This window comes from Sphaerodactylus townsendi, linkage group LG10, assembly GCF_021028975.2.
Source record: "Sphaerodactylus townsendi isolate TG3544 linkage group LG10, MPM_Stown_v2.3, whole genome shotgun sequence".
Taxonomy (NCBI): Eukaryota; Metazoa; Chordata; class Lepidosauria; order Squamata; family Sphaerodactylidae; genus Sphaerodactylus; species Sphaerodactylus townsendi.
In genome coordinates, this window is record NC_059434.1 from 32513933 (window position 1) to 32532796 (window position 18864).

Here is an 18864-nt window from a genome sequence, read left to right on the forward strand (position 1 = left end):
TGTAGTGACAAAAAACCACTGAACATCAAGCTACTAATGTTTCTGCTTTCAAAACCTGTTTTTTTTTCACTGGCAGGAATTTTCGCCCAAACGACAAGTATCTGTTTTTCTTCTTACTCTGGAGAACTTCACATTATTGGGGGGAGGGGGCCAGGAGCCAATCAAGGGCAAGCCCAAAATGTGGGATTGGTCTCTGTGGAAAATGTGTATCTATTTTGAAAAAGTTTGCCCCTGCAGGAAATCTAATTTGTGGGGTTTTATTGGTGCAAGAATTGGGTTTTTTTAAAAGACATTCATATATTTCCTGTTAAAGAAAGTGGAAATCTTTTCCCTCAACTAGCAGAGACAATATTCAACTAGTTCTAGAGAAATGAAGGAACACACTGGTGAAGCTTGGAGTATTTTATTTACATAATGTAAAATTGGAAGCTTAGTTCTTCTGCCTGTGTGTACTTTTAATAATACAATAGCAAGTAACCAATCAAAAATAATTCTCTCATGCCTCATAGAACAATGGCTTTTCTAAAAAGTGTACTTGCATAACATAAAGTTTCTTTCATTCCCATCGTGTTGGATTAAAAATATTTTAGAAAAGAAGAATGAGATACAATTTAGATAAAAACAAAACAAAACAAAACCTAGTGGAATATACCGGCCTGTATCCAACCTATCTTGTTAAGACAACATAAGAGTTCTGCCCTTGAATTTTCCTGAAAGGGGCAATGGTCCTGCCAATTACACCTCCCTCTATAGCCCACTGAACCTATGCAATCTGGAGGGGGTGGGGGAGGCAGTAAGTCAGAAGATGTTCAGAAATAGTACAATGGAGAGAAAGATCAAACCCTATTTGACACATAGAAAACTTGGTCTGACACAGCAGAACCATGATGGGGGTGGGCAGTGGCTTAAGTATAGATATGTTACCCTGTTAAAATGATTATATGCTTTTAAATCTTCAGAATACAGTATATACAGGCTGTTTATGGGTACTAGAGGCGTAGCTAGACCAGAGTGCGCCCGGTGCACACTCTGGCTTTTTCAGCCCCCCGCGGTGCCCCCCGCCCCTGCGCCCTCCTGGCACCGCCGCCCCCCGGCACCCCACCCCACTTACTTTTAGGAAAGGAGCAGGCCGAACAAGAAGGCCGGAAGCCTGCCTGCATTGCCTGGGCCTGGTGGGAACTACATTTCCCAGGAGCTGCAGGGAAATGTAGTTCCCACCAGGCCCAGGCAATGCAGGCAGGCTTTCGGCCTTCTCTTCCTAAAAGTAAGTGGGGTGGGGCGCCGCGGGGGTGGGGTGCCACGGGGGGAGGGGGAGGGAGAGGGGAGGGGGATTTTTCCACCCCCACGTGACTAGAAATGGTGCTCCCATTGTGTCGTGCACCCCTCCACCCCCTGGTGGCTTTGCCACTGATGTGTACTAAGGACATCTAATCAAAAACAGCCTTTGTATCACGCTGGAACATGACCAAGTAGTGCGATTAAGCAGGATTAAGAAAAGGGGAGGTAAAATGGTTGTGAGGGCTGAATTTAACAACATCTGGCCCCATCTCATGCTTCCCATAACTAGTAATATTGCAAAGATTGTCAAAAAAAAAGAAAGAAAGCTGTGACCCATGGGAAGATCTCTTCTACTGCTTGCTCTCTGAATAGTATCAAAGTAGTTGCTGCAACTTGCCATGATGCTTCCAGGTAGCTCACTTAGATGCGCACACAGGTGTCTATGTGCTACTTTCTCATGTCCACTGTCGAACAGGTCTTGGAACAAGACCAATATCTGGGGAGAAGACAACTGTACACATCCTTCACCACTACTAGTGGTTAAGAGTTGGAAGGTATAGGCCAGGGGTAGGGAACCTTTAACACTCAAAGAGCCATTTGGACCCGTTTTCCATGGGAAAAGAAAACACTTGGAGCCGCAAATAATTTTTGACATTTAAAATAAAGATAACACTATATATAACACTATATATATAGATAACACTATATATATTTTTACCTTTTACTCCGCTCATTCTGAGAAGCGCATGCTGGATGTGGCATCTCCGCCCTGCCACCTTCGCAGGGCAGCAGGCAATGATGAAGCCGGGCAAGGCCCGATTCCTCGGGCCGGGCTGCCGGGAAAGCGCCCACCCCGCTCCAACGGGGCGGGCGAGAGGGGAAGCCCACAGCGTGGCCCAGCCAACCGTGGGCAGTTGGTGTGCCCGCCCTGCTATCTGCAGGGCGGGCAAGGATGGGGCCGGCAGCTCAGCTCGAGGAGCCACAGTGCAAGGGCAGAAGAGCCGCATGCGGCTCTCGAGCCACAGGTTCCCTACCCCTGGTATAGGCCCATCTACACAGCACAAATAGGACATCCTTGGAACTGGAAAATAGGCATCTTGGGGAGGATCCCCACATAGCTTTTCCCCCAAGACATCCTTAGAATGCCTTATTTCTTATCGGGATATCTTATTTTGAGCATGCAAAACTAAAATCATTTTTTCCCCAAATCATCTGCGAGTCAACTTCTCTTGCCAGTGACGAAGGGCAGGAGAACTGCCCCTGGGGCGCCCCGGGGCATGAGCTGCCCGTGCATGCCTCCCCGCTCCCCACATGACTGCAATGGTGGTGCCCGGGGTAAGTTGTCCCCAAATGTCCCCATTGCAGCTATGTCTCTGTCTCTTGATGTGTGGAGTTCAAAAGTTGAGAAGATGTCCTATTTTTCCCACCGTATTGTTAAAGATCTCGTGTCAGTTTCATTCACTGCTAGCACCCAACATTTTGTGGTGCTGCAGTGATTCTCCATGCCTGCAGCTTTTTGCTTAAGGCTTTCCATGGACATTTATTTGGCAGGCTCTGATCCTGGATGCCTTTTCAGCCCGAAAAGTACACAGTTGTATCAATTCAGGCAATATATAGTATCAATTCAGGCAATATATAGTTTTTATTTTCAATGAGCTGTCTTTGAAGACATGAACACACACATACAAGAATCATCCGCTTCTCTTTTGCATGTGTTTGTGTCTTTGAAGACAGCTCATCGAATATTTTTTAAAGTGTGGGAACCTATATATTGCCTGAATTGGAGAGTACAACCATGTACTTTTCAGGCTGAAAAGGCACCCACGATAGCAGCCTGCAGAGCAAATGTCCCAGGGAAACCTTAAGCAAATAACTGAAGGGATGACGGAGAATTGCTGCAGTACCATAAAATGTCGGGTGCTAACAGCACATGAAACTGACAAGAGGCCTTAATGGTCAGGAGGGGGGAAAGCCTCTTTCTCCTCTGATGCCTTTTTTTTGTCTGTGCTGTCCAAACAAAAAATTAGGAGAAACATTTTTTTAAGATGTTCCCAAAACATAATTGGCCATTGATTCTGCATCTTCCTTGTTCCCTAGAAATAGAACATGGCTGCATATACTTGGGATGAGAGCTATTTTCCTCAGGGCAGTTGCAGCTTCTTTAGAAAGTAGCAGCTGGATCAAGATGACTAGGGAGAAGACTCAATTGTGTTTTTATAGAAGTCACTGCTACCCTTTTAAAATGGGAAACATGATTGTGTATCTCAGTTTTCTCTTACAGTAAGCACTGTCAAGCAGAAAGACAGCATATCAATATTTTCAATCAATAAACAATACAGAACCTAATTTGGATCTGTAACTTCCTTCTTTTTGATGCTCTTGCCACCTTGTGAAATGGGTCAAGTGTGGGCAGCTAAGACCTCACTCTTTAATCAGCTTAAGCTTATCAAGTACACACTGTAACAATTTTATTTCTGTCAGGCTTGTAGTAGGTGACTCTGCTAAAAGGAGATGATGATAACCATTAGTTGGTAAATGATTAAATTCAGGCTAAACCCACAAAAATGAATCACCACTATAGACCTTCTAGATATTCTTAAAGATTGATTGATATTTATGCCTTGTTCCTAGGAGACAGTGTTAGAATTCCTATTAGATGTTTCAGTCAATAGATCTTGCAAGTTATTTACTATGATAGGGCACTGCTGGGCACAACTAAGTAAGCCATACAGGTGCTGCTGCTCCCTGCTCTTTGCTCCCTGCTGCAGCTATTGAACTCCAATTACGCCTGGAAGGGCATTAGTCGCCTATGTATTTACTTTATTTATATCTTGCCTTTCAACCCAGTGGGGACCCGAAGTGGCTTACATAATTTTCTCCTCCATTTTCTCCTCACAATAACCCTGTGAGGTAGGTTAGGCAGAGTGTGTAGAACAAGTGGAGATTTGAACCTGGATTTCCCATTTCCTAGTCCAAAACTGTAACCCCTACACAATGGTAGCATGAATGTAATAAAAATTGAATCGAGATAAAATAATTGGACAACATTCTGCCCGGATACCTTGCCTGGTAAGAGGACAGATAAAACTTTCTATGTTTAAAAGTAAGTGGTCTTCTTTAGAAAATAAGAACAACCTTTTTTCCTAAGTGGGAGCTAGTACAATTTTATTATGACATAACATAGTTCTAAGAAGGGTTACATGTAGTTTGCTACCACACAAAATAAGACTTCAATACATGTCTGTTTTTTCTATTGTATGGAAATACCAGAGCCTGGTCAGCAAGCCAAAATCTACCTGAGGCAGATGATTCAAATGGTCCAGGGCCAACACAAAAAACTCTCTCAAGAAAACTTGATAAGATAGAGGAGAGATCAGTAGAAAAAGTGGGACAGAACCCAAGGAACAAGAAAATCATGCTTAAAAAAGGACTCCTAACCAGTAAGTCATATTTTATTCAGTGGAGCTTATTCCCAGTAAAGTATTCTTAAGATTTCAGCAAAGTAAGTTAGGACAGGTTAAAAAACATCATTAGGCATACCTTGCACCTGGAAAAAGAGGAAGGAAAGAGGAAATAATGTGGGGACAGGATACAGGTAAAAGTGAGGTGCTCTCCACTCCACAAGTCATTGAGTGTTCCTTCTCATGCCCGTATGCCTGAATATTACAGGTATCAACATTTTCTGGTTATTGTGAACATTCACATATGCACGACAACATTATACAACTAAGACAATGGTTGTCTGAACTTCTTATTTATAAGATATGTAAATCCAAAGAGGATGTTGGATTCTTTTATTTTATAATTCATACAAAATTAAAGGTTTTGTAAGAGAAAATGATCAAAATTAGTTGATGTTCTTTTTTTTAAAGTAAAATTATTTTTTCCTCTTGGTTGATTCTGAGTATTAGCTTATGAAATATAGTAGCAGTATGAAATATAGTAGCAGTATGAAATATAATAGCGGCATGGATCAGCGTTTTTATTTTCTGGTGTCAATCTGCAAGTTATTGGGCCTTACTAGTACAAATATTTGCTGTAAAAGCGGCCTAATAAAGTTCAAACTGGCCTAGCAAAGCAGAAACAGCTGCTTAAATTTTACTGGGGTGTCTCGTTGGATTGCTGAAATGAGCAGCATGAAAGCCTGTAGCTAATCTGCTCCTTTCTTACATGAGCAAGAATGACTGCAGTAAGATAAAATGCTCTTTGGAATCTGCGATATCAGGACATTTTTTTCAAAAGGAAATTTAGATAAACTGCCTAATCTTTGTATGTTTTCAGAAGATAATTAAAGTGAAAAGGATTTGTATCATACAAGCACTGTGAAGACTAGTAACTCCAGCAGGGGGGGAGGGGGGATTCAAATCTCTTCCTAACATCCTTAATTTCCATCGTGCCTCTCTCATTATCGTTGCCTCTAATTAGAGTTACTTTCAAATGTTTTTTTTTAAATTATGAAAATGCTCAGCTACAATATTGTAGAAGAATGCAAGAATACTTAAGCATGAGCCTAAAAGCAGGTAGATTCCAATTTACTGAAGTTTAAAATCATATTGTTTGAAGCTAATCTTTTTAATCTCTATCCCTGCTTTCAGAATTCAGGAAAGGTTGAAAAGAAGCTCATGAAGCAGAATACAATGGTTGCCACGCTTAATAGAATCTCACTATGCTTGCACCATCTTTTATACATGGAAATAGACTCTTGAGCCACAACTGTTTCAGCAGTACAATCCTTTCTTCTGTCAGAGCTCTGCCTGAACCCATGTAGACAGCACACCAGCCACATCAGAATTGAAAGACACTACAGCCCCAAGGGTTGTGCAACAACCACTGGTGCAGCATATCATTTACCTGAGTATGTGTCCACCTGGCTGTGGTTCTAGTGATATTCCATCAAGACAGCTCTACCAGAAGCTTCTGCATAGTATTTGTGCTGGGAGTCATCCAGGCTACAGATATGGTTAGAGATTAAAGGGGCTAAGAGGAAACAGCACACAGAGTAATTTTGTTCATCATATGCTGATTTGAATTGTGCAGATTACCCGGATGGATGTGATCCTGAAGCACAAAAGGAGTGTGAGGGTGAATAACTATGCCCACATTCTGCAACCAAGGGCATGCACGATATGATCTTTGCTGAGTCCTGTCAGTGTATGCATCCCTAAAAGATAGTGCTGTTAGTGCTAGTTAGTGCCAACCTGTTACAGCTAAAGGAATGAATCTGTCAGCCCCAGGTGATCACTGCTGAGCAACTGACAGAGTTAAACTTCTTTTCAAGAGGTATGTATGTAGAGATTATTGTATACCTGAATGATGGGTACGTACTAGGGCTTGTCAACTAAAGCATTTGCTGTTGGAGCGTTCAAATTTTAATTTCCTTTCTATAAAGTTACAATATTAATGGATATTTCTTTGGCGAGCCTTTCTTGCTATTTTATATCTTTCCTTATTAAACACTTTGATCACTGAAAAGTGTTATGGCACTACAAGTAGTAAATATTTCAGTTTTGTAAATAGTTTGAAATACCTGGGCTTAGATCCCGTGGTCCTAGTATCCATCAGTGGAATAGGACTGCCTTACTTCCTGCTGCAGTCCAATTCCCAAAATGATGCTCCAGAGGAAAGAAGCCCTTCAGGGACGTCACGAGGAGGCAGTTAGAGGTGTGTGATGGGTGGTAGAATTTTGGAAAACAACCACCTATGAAGACATGCCATGAAACTGCCATATCCTGAATCAGACCATCTATCCCAAAGGTCAGTACTGTTTTCTCAGACTGACAGAACCTTTCCAGAGTCTCCAAGCGAAGTCTTTCACATCATCTCCCACTTTTAATTGGACATGCCAGGTACTGAACCCCTGGCTTTTTGCATATAAAGCAGAGGCTCTACCACTGACTCCCTCTTTGGAAATAATAAATCATACCATTTTAAATATGTTTTTTGGTTTATAATAAGTTTTTTGGTTTATTAGTGGAAGGGTTTGTTAGTGTTTGGTCTAAGCACATCTTTCTGTGTTTCCTTGAGCCTGTGGGTACGTTAGAGTAGCCAGCATCTGCTTTGTTCAGCAGGGCTTACTCCTAAATAAAGGCATGTTATTAAAGCACAATAGTGAAATTCTGCACATGATCACTTGGTTCTATGGAGTTCCGAGGATCTTTACAAATGTGTCAGTTAGCAGAAGATGCCAACCTTGCTGGCTTTCTCTCCTCTCCCCATTTACATCAGCGGAAATTTTCTGAAGGATGGAACCTAGTTAAGTATAGAAAAGCAATCCAGTAAACTCGTAAGCACAGTAAATGAATACATAAAATGATATACCAATCCTTCATCCATCATCATTAGTTAATTTAAAACAACACAACAGTTTTAGATTTTATACTAGGTTCAGGTTTTATGATCTTTTGTTTTAAATTGGAAATGTTGCTTTTATTGTGTGAATTTTGGCTTGAAAAATGTTTTATTTAGCCTGGATGATGAAGCAGATTTCAAAACGAAATGTAAAACTTTATCTGTAAATTTGGGTTGGAAATTACAAAGAAGACAAGAACAGAATATTTACTGTGCTAGCTTTATTTTCTGTTGATACTAAAGAACTAAGGCTTATGTTTGAAAATGCTCATGGTTAGAAATATAAATTATTCTTACAAGAATCAGTTCATTAATTTATCTAATTCATCACAAGTCTAAAATACCCTGCAACAGTAGAACCCACCAGTGCAATTATTTCATATTTAATTGCTAATTAATTAATGTTCTTGAATTGTTCTCACGTAATAATATTATCCAGCAAATTTCTGGTTCAAATGGAGAAGAGTGTGCAAATGGAGCAGTCCAACCTACAGGGCTTTAAGGAAGGTTTGTGTACTGACCTTAAAATAAAGTTTTAACGTCTGTACCTCAAAAAGTTAGCATCAACATGCCTACTAACACAATGAGGGGAAAAAAAGCTAATTAAAGCAAATTAGCTTAATGTGCATATGCAGGAGAAGACAAATTACTTCTGAAAATCCAAGAAGATAATAGCACCCATATGGGATATGTTTTTGGCATTTTTCATATAAATTGGACAGTTTTAGAGGATAAATATGGTACAAAAGTCCTTACAGGCAATTATGTCTTTCTACTGCTAGTGGCTGACATCATAAAAGTATAATTTTAATTGCTATTAATTGCATTAAGTCTACTCTTATTGAATACTTAATGCCATTTCTGACAGTAGTGCTAATTTATATACTTTAATGAAGTTTTCATACCAGAAATTTGGAATTATATGAACTTCCACAATGTTTAAAGCATCAGATTTGTTTGAGTTAGAAAGCTTGGCATCTTGTTCTATAAATGTTCATTTTCCCTTGTCATAACAAAGATTAGCCTGAGTGTTTCTGCAAGATTCATTTTTTAAAATATAATTTAAATTTCAGAATCTATTTTATTTTTCAGCTATGGCACTTCTGGCTTCTGACATACTGAATGAAATAATATATACATTGCGAGTAATAGCAGAGTCTAGCTAAACGAAAGCTTGAATCACAGGCTTTCATGTAACTTATTCTCTCAAGCAATACCAGTGAAACCCAGCCAAATTCAGCTCCCGACTTAAATAAATGGAGACCTGTGCTTTGAAATGTTACATATTTGCCTAGCAGGTTAAAAAAGAACTTAATGCATACAGGAATAAAAGTAAAGGGTAAAGTAAAACATATCTGGAGACTTGCCATTTTCTTCTGTATTTGCTTTCATAATAATTTTTCCAATGCTATTACATACTTTTAGTTTCTGCTGCTATCGTGACTTACATTATTAAAAGAGGAGAAATTCATTCATCAAAATCAGGGCTAGTTTCAGTACTTGTAAATTAGTAAACTTCCAGGTTACCCTAATGGAAAAATACATCCATTATTTCCCTGTAATTTGTTTCACGTTATTTTTCTAAAGCTACTCTTTAAAGTGGTCAAGGCACTATAAATGAAATAAATTATTGAATGGGGGTGAGAATTTGCTTTATAGAACTCCCAGGCCTTTTGTAAATTTCATTATGCTGTCAAAGCTCTGCAAATGTTAATGATGAAGCTTTTTTTAAAAAAAAATGCAGAATGTTAGGAGGAAAATACACCATATTCATTTTTCCTCTCAGTTATCAAGGCTTTTTATCATTCTGACAATACTCCTTTATGGATTCTGTGATGATGCAACATGTTTTTCAGTAATTTTGGGAGAAAGATTTTGATGCGGATGTTATTAAAATGCATATCTGTGCCAGAAGTAGATACTAGGTGCCAGTTACCAGTTCTACTCCATTGTCTAAGGATCATCAAATAAAATCACATTGAAATACATACTTCCCCTGTAAGATGTGTATTATTAGGTTTTCACTATTTTTTCCCAAAATAAAAAAGAATACAAGCAGAACTGCAGCTAGCATTTTTTCCAGGAATGTTTAATTAACTTTGGGCAGATAAGCAGTCAAACATATTGTTCAACTGAGATATTGCACAAACCTCAGCCAAAGAAGCTTCATCATGGGTTTAGTGCACTTTCTGAACTGACAAATCATGATTTGGCCAGCAAACCAGAATTAGAATCTATGGTTTGAAGGTCAATTGAAACTATGAGAGAACATGACATAGGACCAGAGAGAAAAAATAATCTATATTAGGGTTGCCACCTCTGGGTTGGGAAATTTTTGGAGATTTTGAGGGTGGGAGGGTGGCATGCAAGGGAAAGGGAGGGAAGTAGGGGAGGAAAGGGAGTGTGGGATGGCATGCAAGGGAGGAGGGGGAGGGGACAGAGGATAGAAATCAGTGAGAGAATGTCTGCCTGCATACAACCCTAACCCTAAGCCTAACAGAGGTGGCATGCAACCCTAACCCTAGCAGAGGGAGATGGAGAGAAGGTTGAGTGAGCAGTGGCATGCAAGGGAAGGGGAGTGAGTGAGGAGTGACATGAAAGGGAGGGGAGGGAGGGGGCCTGGCATCTGGACATGGCCCATCCACCCAAGCAGAGGGGGAAGGGAGGGAGGGGGAGGGATGTCATGCAATGGAAGGGGAGTGAGGGAGGGATGGGGAGGGAATGAGGGGTGGCATGCAAGCGTGGGGAGGGAGGGAGGGAGGGATGGGGAGCACCACAGTTAGGACATGGCCCACCCATCTTAGCGGAGGGAGGGGAGGGGGAGGGAGGAATGGCATGCAAGGGAGGGGAGGGAGGGGACCCAGCATTTGGACATGGCCCACCTACCCAAGCAGGGGGAGTAGGAGGGGAAGGAGGGGAGGAGCGGCATGCAAGGGAGGGGAGAGAAGGGGAGTGGATTTTGGGGAGAAGAGAGAACTCGACATTATTTAATTAAATAGAATCCACCCCCCAAGCTTCTACTGATCAATGGAAGTCAGCTGTAATTCTGTAGTTGTACTCTACAGATCAATTGTAGTTCTGGGAGATCTCCAGCCCCACCCATTAGGACAGGCAAGTCAACCTGTATTGCAGCTGAAATACAAAATCTGTTGTGCAAATATCTCATGTGTATTAAAACAATTACAAAATCTGATTATCATCTACCATATACTTGCCATATTTATACAAAGAAACAAAACTCAGGACTGAAGGTGACTTAAACAGGTCAACCAGCCATTGCTCCATCTCTGGAAGTTGTTTCATGTAGATACCCAAGAGCTGAACACTCGAGAGATAGAAGTAGACTAGCAGGTCTTGGCTATGGTCTGACATTTGTGAATTCAAACCTCTAAACTATTTGTGAATTCAACTTCTGAACTACGGCGGATTCTGCATGGGTCATAAAGAGTGGTGTGCGGCTGCTAAAAACACTGTTGTGGGGGAGGACTTGGTGCAGCTGCCTCTGCTAGGGCAGAGATGCAATGGAATTTCCCCCCCACAATGGCATTTAATTGAGCAAGTCATTTGGAAAGCGGCAGCGTCCACCTGGAGCCGAGCGAATGGCACCGGCTGGAATGCGCCGTTTCCCCATGCTTACAAAAATTTACCTCCTCCTCCCTTCGTAACTCTGTTGGGACAAGAAGACATGCCCCCTGCACCCCGACCCCTAGGCCATTACCAGGGTCATGGTGGCATGTCTCCTCGTCCCGACAGGGCTTCGCAGGGAGGAGGAGGCAAGTTTTTAAAAGTGGCGTGCCTCCATGCTGCAGCCCCAGGCCCACTTGCACACAAGTGTGCGAATGGCCCCAGGTCAGTGCTGGTGTCATGTACACTAGCACCCCACTGCTTCAGAGGTCCGTACAGAATCCGCCTAAGGTTAGCATTTGGTGCAATATCTAAATGAAATCACTGAAAGCAGTTATGGTTTCTGCAGAACAGCCCAGAAGGTATCTGACTCTTGAGCACATATCCATAAGTGGCCTGTATTTTCAGATACACTATAGTATTTCCATGATTCCTAATTCCTCCCTCTAAGGGAAAAATGAGATACATATCCATTAAGCCCCTTCACTGGCTATGAGAAGCAGGAATAATTAAGTCACTATTCTCCCATTGCTAGAAGTCTCAAGGTAATCAAGGTAAGCCTTTATTGGCATACAAATCAGGACAAAATTTTAAAACAAAACAAGGTTAAGAAATGCAGTTAAAATTACTAATTTCCAAGGTAATAATTAAAGGACCTGGGCACATTCATTGTCTCTGGTCCTACAGAAGGGGAGTGCAATCACTACTTGGCAGAACTGCCCTTATTTTCCAAGCTTCTAAAATATTGTTCAAGAAAGTAAGGCCTGGAACAGACAGGCAATGGCTTCAGCCAGGTGAAGGAAGAGATGGGAATAACATCATAACTGTAGAAGTGAACAAGGATATCACAGACTTAACAACTGTAGCAGAAATGAAGAGTTTAGGAGTGTTGGATTAGACACAACGGTAATAACACAAGGGGAAGAGAAAAGGTTTTGATAAAAGAACTACCGACCTCTATTGGAGATAAAGTGTAGATGACCAGGGCAGGCAATGATAAACCACCCCATATGATATGATGTGACATCATTCCATGGGTCAGTAATGACCTGGTGCTTGCACAGGGGACTACTTTCACCTATGAAACCACTTAACTTCTTTATTTGCCTTTTTACCTGACACCTGAAGACCCAGGTCAGGTAACAACAATGTAAAAAAAATAACCTCAAAACATTAAAACAGCACTTTAAAATAAGCCTAAAAACAAATTATGCCCTAACAGCAGGTTATTGCCTCCTTTGCCCAGGCAAAGGGATAGGCTGCCCCCCAAACTCTCCAGAACAACTTTGCTTTACATAACGGCAGGACAATAGTCGAAACTGAGCTGAGTAGTCCAATTACTTGAGCAGAATCAGCATGACAAAATTTGACAACAATGTAGTTGTCAAATGTGATGAAAAACATAGTTGGTGTTATGAAAATCCACTGTATAATATGTATTTTATAATTGTTTCCTTCCATTTTTAATACAACATTTGGAACCAATAGAGATCAAAGATCAGTGTCACAAAATACTTTTCAGCTAGTGAACTTAGTTCAAGTTCAGCTCACTCTATGAAAATAACTATGTATTGTCGAAGGTTTTCACAGCTGGAATCATTAGGATGTTGTATGGTTTTCAGGCTGTATGGCTGTGTTTTAGTAGCATTTTCTCCTGATGTTTCACCTGCATCTGAAGATGCTAGCCAGAGATGCAGGTGAAATGTCAGGAGAAAATGCTACTAGAATACTGCCATACAGACCAGAAACCACACAACACCCCAAAATAACTATGACTTGAGTTTGATGTACTTTCTTTTCACGATGGGCATACTCCATTGCTTACATACAGGGCAGTGAGGTCATTATAGTCACTGGGGCCTTCCCTCGTGGGCAGATGCTCCCCACCTGGACCTAATGGATCTGTAAAAAGGCAGCACAAGGCAAGTGGGAAGGCCATGCCCAGCTTCACCATGTACAGAGATTGGGGAGTCAGGCTGCCTTTCTCTCCTTCTTTTGGGAGGTGGAGCTGGGCAGCCCAAGGTCTGGGGCATGTGACTATTTTCTCTCTCACCTCTGGGGGGGGCAGGGCTGGGGCAGTAGGGGAATGGGCACTCTCCAAGGTTTATTTTCCCCTACCAGTCCACTGAGTGCCGCAACTGGCATAACAATATGAATAGTAAAATAAATATAGTAGTCTTGAGTCCGGTCAGCACAATATTACTTCAGCCACATGAAATTCTTTGCAATGTCTTTCCACTACTGAACTGCCTATTGCTAATTTCTTAGGAATCACTCTTCTCTACCATGTGCAGAAGATCAGAAAGCTACAATGTATCTAAAAGAGCAGAATTTCATTCCAACCCTGGCTTTCATCTAAAAGTATTCACTAGACTGTGAGTACATTCAAACAGTGCTTTACATATGAATGAGCCCTAAGGTTCCTGCTAATGTGGACAGATATATGTGCATACCGCAGAGCCATAGCGAGGGGGGACTGTGCCTGGGGCATGTGCACGTGGTACATCACCCCCAGTCCTCTTGGCACTACGCCACTGGCATACCATTTGTCACTTTGCACCAAACTCAGGGCCTCCTTTCTCTGACAAGCCTCCTCAGCTTGTAGAGTGACTGGACTTCTGTCAGCTAACACTGCTGAAACAGAATCCATCAGTTGAGATCTGTCAGACCGCTCTCTGTCAAACTCTGGCTCTTCCTGAATCTCTTTCCCAATCTTGACTCCCAATCTTGACTCTAACTCTGACAGGCACTGCACTGTCTATATACACTGCTCGCACTTTAGCTCCCCCTAACCCTGGCCATAGGCAACTGTGCCTTTCTCGACCAATCAAATGGGGTATTTAGTATAGTGGAGCCTGCTGCCTTAACTCTGGCTGTTACTAAGGCCTTTTCATTAGGCCTTTCACACACACCAGCCCTTCAGGGTGGGGCAAGTCCATTACAAGAGGTCTTGTTTAGCTAAGGCACAAATCCTACACCTTCTTCACATATTCTCTTTTCCCTTGACAAAAAGATTCAAACAGCTATGGATTATATACATGCACCGCACTTTCCCCAACCCTTTAACAGTGATAATGTGAAATTTCACATAAATAATTGGATTCAGCTGTAGATTGCCAGGTTGCTAACTGTTCAGAGAAGAATGAACAAATAAGTTTTTTCTTTTGAAAATCAAAGCATTCCTTGCTTGGGACTCACCTGTTAGGCCTAGTGTAGATATAATACAGACCAAAATTAAGATGCTAGCACTCAGGCTGTGGGACTGTGGGCTATTCATCTTCCCTGCTGTTACATGATTTCCTTGGTTTGGTGGTAGTACATCTACATGCAAGATTTAATCCTACAGCTTCTTTTAATTCCAGTTTATGTATATATCTGGAAGTGGCCTTTTCTGTGAGCAATAAATAACTCCATTGTTGTATCCAGCTGTGCTCAACACTCAGTGCTGGAAGCAACACAATTTATGCTCCCGTGACTCATTCAATAGTTGTGAATACAGTTTGCAAAATCAGCCACTTCTAAAATGTTCAGATGTTTCTTGGATAAAGTCAGCTCGGCCTGGGAGTTTACCATTTTAACACATGGGCAGCAAGTGGGAATGGCAGCTCTTTTGATAGCTTTGTACTCTTCCTACACTCTTTTTTTCTGTGTACATCTCCCTTCTGTATTTGGGGAAAACGAAGGGGGAAGGAGTGGAATGGCAGTAGAAGAAATATGTTCCATCCGCACTATCTGTCTGCAGGATATCCCCAGAGGCCAGCTAGGCTCCAGCTACACCTGATGGGTCTCAGGAAACTCCATTTCTTTTTAAAAGACCCATTGTAGCCACATGGAATCGGGACTGTGTAGGTAGAAGACAGTTCAGCCTTCCCTCCCCCAAATAATTTCTCTTGTTGAAACTGGATTCCTACACTGTTGTTTACTCTCTAAAAGGACAAAAACAAACAAACAGATACATAGATTTGTCTATTATTTTTCTTCACAAGGGAATACCTCTTCCCTCCCAATCCAGTGCTAATTTGAATCGGGGCTCTTTGCAGCTGTAAGATTCAGAAGATGACTGATCCATGGATGACAGCCTTATCTGGGGGTGGGGGGGTGGGAAGGGCTTGAGGGAGCAGTGTGCCCTTGGGCTGACAGGTTTACTCTCCCCAGGGTACTTACTCCGGCAGAGGAGGTGGATGCACTAGCGGCCATCCGCCCCCAGCCTGCTGCTGCAAAACCCAGAAGTCTGGGTCACAGTGGGGCTGAGCTGGCATCCCAATCAGACACTAATGTGTATGTGGTGAGCAGGGTGGAGGATTCCTGGGCGTGGAGCTCCCCCAGGAACATTAGTTGGCTGCCACCCAGGTTTAGAGCCAGATGTCTGGCACCCTGGTCTTTGGATTTAAGCCACCCTTTGGGTGGTATAAGTCCTTTAAGCCCTATGGAAGGCTTTCTGGCAGGGGGGAAGGGTGGTTTTTGCATATTTTTGCTCCCCACACTGGCAGAAAGCCCTACTGTAGGCAGCGGAGTAGCATCGCAGTGGCTTTGGATGGGGGTGTTAGCATCTCATCTGTTTTGAGCCAGTGTGATTTCTATTATTCACTTCCAAGCAACATGCTCCAAATAGATTTTCTTATGGCTGACATTAGCCAGCCCATGTGGATGAATATTAATAAGCTGATGGGCTGCAGAGAGACAGTATAAAACATGTTCCCCCATTACTTTATCAGCCAGCAATAAGGTTAGCCAGACTTAGATTGCTGAAGGCCATGATAAATATCAGACCCAAAACATTATTCGCAAGGTTCTAATAGTGTTAATTGTACTGAAATCCTTGGGTTTGCACAGCCAGATCGTAGGCATGTATTAAAAATTCAATTCCTTTCTTCTTAATAAAAATATAAGTGGAAAACTGTTATTAAAAATAAACAGCAAAACTCGAAACAACTTCTCATCTTTACAAGTTAATAGTTTACCTAATAATATTTCTAAATTTACTAAAATCAACTTTACTAATAACAATCCCATTAAAATTATGTGAACTTGGCTTCCAACAAATGAATAAGACCTACGTACAACAGTGTGAGAATTGCACCTATATATTTATTTGGGGCTCATTATGAAAGCATCTTCGTCCTGTCTATAGATAATATTTTATGTGAAAGGAAGAGGAAGAGGAAGAGGAAGAAGTTATACTGGAGACAGAATAGTCCCCAGGGGATCTGACAGAAAGTGAATAGCACAAGGGAGCTGATGGAGGATCAGAGCAAAGAGCTGAAAACCACAAAAGGATTAAAGTGACACCAAGAAGCTTTGTCAGGATCACAGTGAAATAGGGTGTTGGGATGGAAGAGAAAGTGTGAGTTCGGCATGAAATCAGCCCCTCCCAACCATTATAGTCTCAGGCAAATGTCCCAAACTATAAAAACATACAAACGTAAAATGGAATCAAAGTAGCAAATGTGGAAAATTTCTCTGAAAATTCCAAGTGAAAGCAAATGTAGAGTTGAATGGGTGATCTACCTCCATCCTTTAACACCCATTAAATTTTCGACTGCTCTAAAATATAGCTTCAGTATCCAGAATTTATAGAAAAGTTCATTTTATGGAGAGTTCATTTGCCCTGACTGCATTGCACAGTATACTTAAATATTTTTCAAGTAGACAGTAATGAGTCACGAGCATTTTACAGAGAGGGATGTTTATTCCAATGGATGCAGTTCAGCAGAAAAAGGCAATTTTTTAAACAGAATATAGTTCATACACTGAAATTAATTTATAAAGAAATCAGAATTAAGTATAGGAGAATCCCATCCCAGAAGAAAATAGTAACTACTAAAAAACAAATAGAGTTTCTGTAAGTCCTATTCACCATGCTAACACATTCCCTAGGGTGTATCTATCTAAACTTTCCCCATGTGCTCCACCAACAGAAGACTTTTCAAGTAGCCCCGATAACTATAAGGGACATTCATGTTCAAAATAGAATACAAGTTATTGGAGACAAGGGTCAAAGGAACACAGTTGCTTCTATCTAGAGACAGTTGGCAAGGTGCTACTGGAAACAGGCGGATTCCGCATGGGTCAAAAACAGCAGTGTGAAAACAGTGTGAAAACAGTGTGGAAACAGTGGAAACCCTTTTACACTCTTTTACACCATTTTCACACCGTTTTCACACAGCTGTTTTTGGCCCATGTGGAATCCACCCTAGATCCAGATTAAGGTGGAGAACAGTAAACCATGATCCATTTTACAAGAAGCAAACTAGTGAAGCTTAGAAACATGTGGTTTTCCCAAGGCAATGCATATGACTTACCCATGGTAAACTAGCAAATGAAGATATATCATAATATATTGCTTTGCTCCTTGGCTTCTTGCCCTCTATTTTATAATTTATTTTGTATATTTATTGTGATTTTAAGGAAGAGTCTGGCTGCTCCCTCCTTTTTGGGGCGGTTTAAAGGAATTGGGTTACGGGACGCCATCATTATCATTATTATTGTTACTGTTTTTGACCGCTGCTTAAATGGTATTAATGGTTTTAATGGATTTTAGTGTATTTGGTCACTATTGTGACCCTTGTTATATATTGCTTTTATAGTGTTGTACACTGCCCAGAGCCACTCGGGGATTGGGCGGTCTATAAATTCAAATAATAAATAAATAAATAAATAAATAAATAAATAAATAAATAATGAAGCAGCAGTATTATTAAATGAAGCCAGTTCCTTTATTTCTGTTCTTTACGGCTGTGGACCAATAAGTCATGAGTAAAGCAAATTCAATAAATTTGTTAGTACAGAAATAAGCAAACACACTGAAAGGCAAAATCTCAAATACAGAGTTAGAAAGAAGAGTCATTAAAAGCCATAGATAAAAACTTTGGGAAAGTGAAGGTTACATTTGGATCAGTGTCAGTCAATAACTTTGCAACTATCTCTTGCTTTAGAACTTCTGGAAGTACACAGTAATCCATTCATCTCTGGCAAGATCATACTTTTTACAGTCAATAGAAGAACTCCAAAGCGTCCGAATTCCTTAATTTACAATCACAAAATCATTCCGAAAGAAGGATCCCTGAAAACCTGCCTGCTAACTTCCCTAATGGTAGTACATTTATGTAGCAATTTGTAAGCATTACCATTCTTATCTTGTTTATCAAGTGATCCTGTGAGATAAGTGAGTTTCAGAATATTTCTAGCCTATCATGCATTCTATGACTTCACCAAGTGCAGCGTGAAATGGTGGTATGGCATTTAGCAGAAAATGTCAGATAGATTGTAGGTAAGACACAGAATGAAAAAGGTCGGGAAACCATCAGCATATATTTTATTCTATACATCTGCTTGTTTATATGCAAACACATACAGCACACAAAGTTTTATGAAAGTCAGAGGCTCAATGCTTTCTGGAAGAACGGGAAAACTTTCCTCTATGGTATGAATTCAGCAACCAGGTTTCAGAAAGCATGGCACTGGATAGCTTACATTTTTAGAATGTTCAATTTCTATTTCTAACAGTTACTGTCTGCTTAGATGCATTCGAGAGGACTGGAATAAAAATTGATCTAAATAAATAAAATTTAAACAAATAGAATATGTAAATGGCAAACCCACTCAACATAGTCT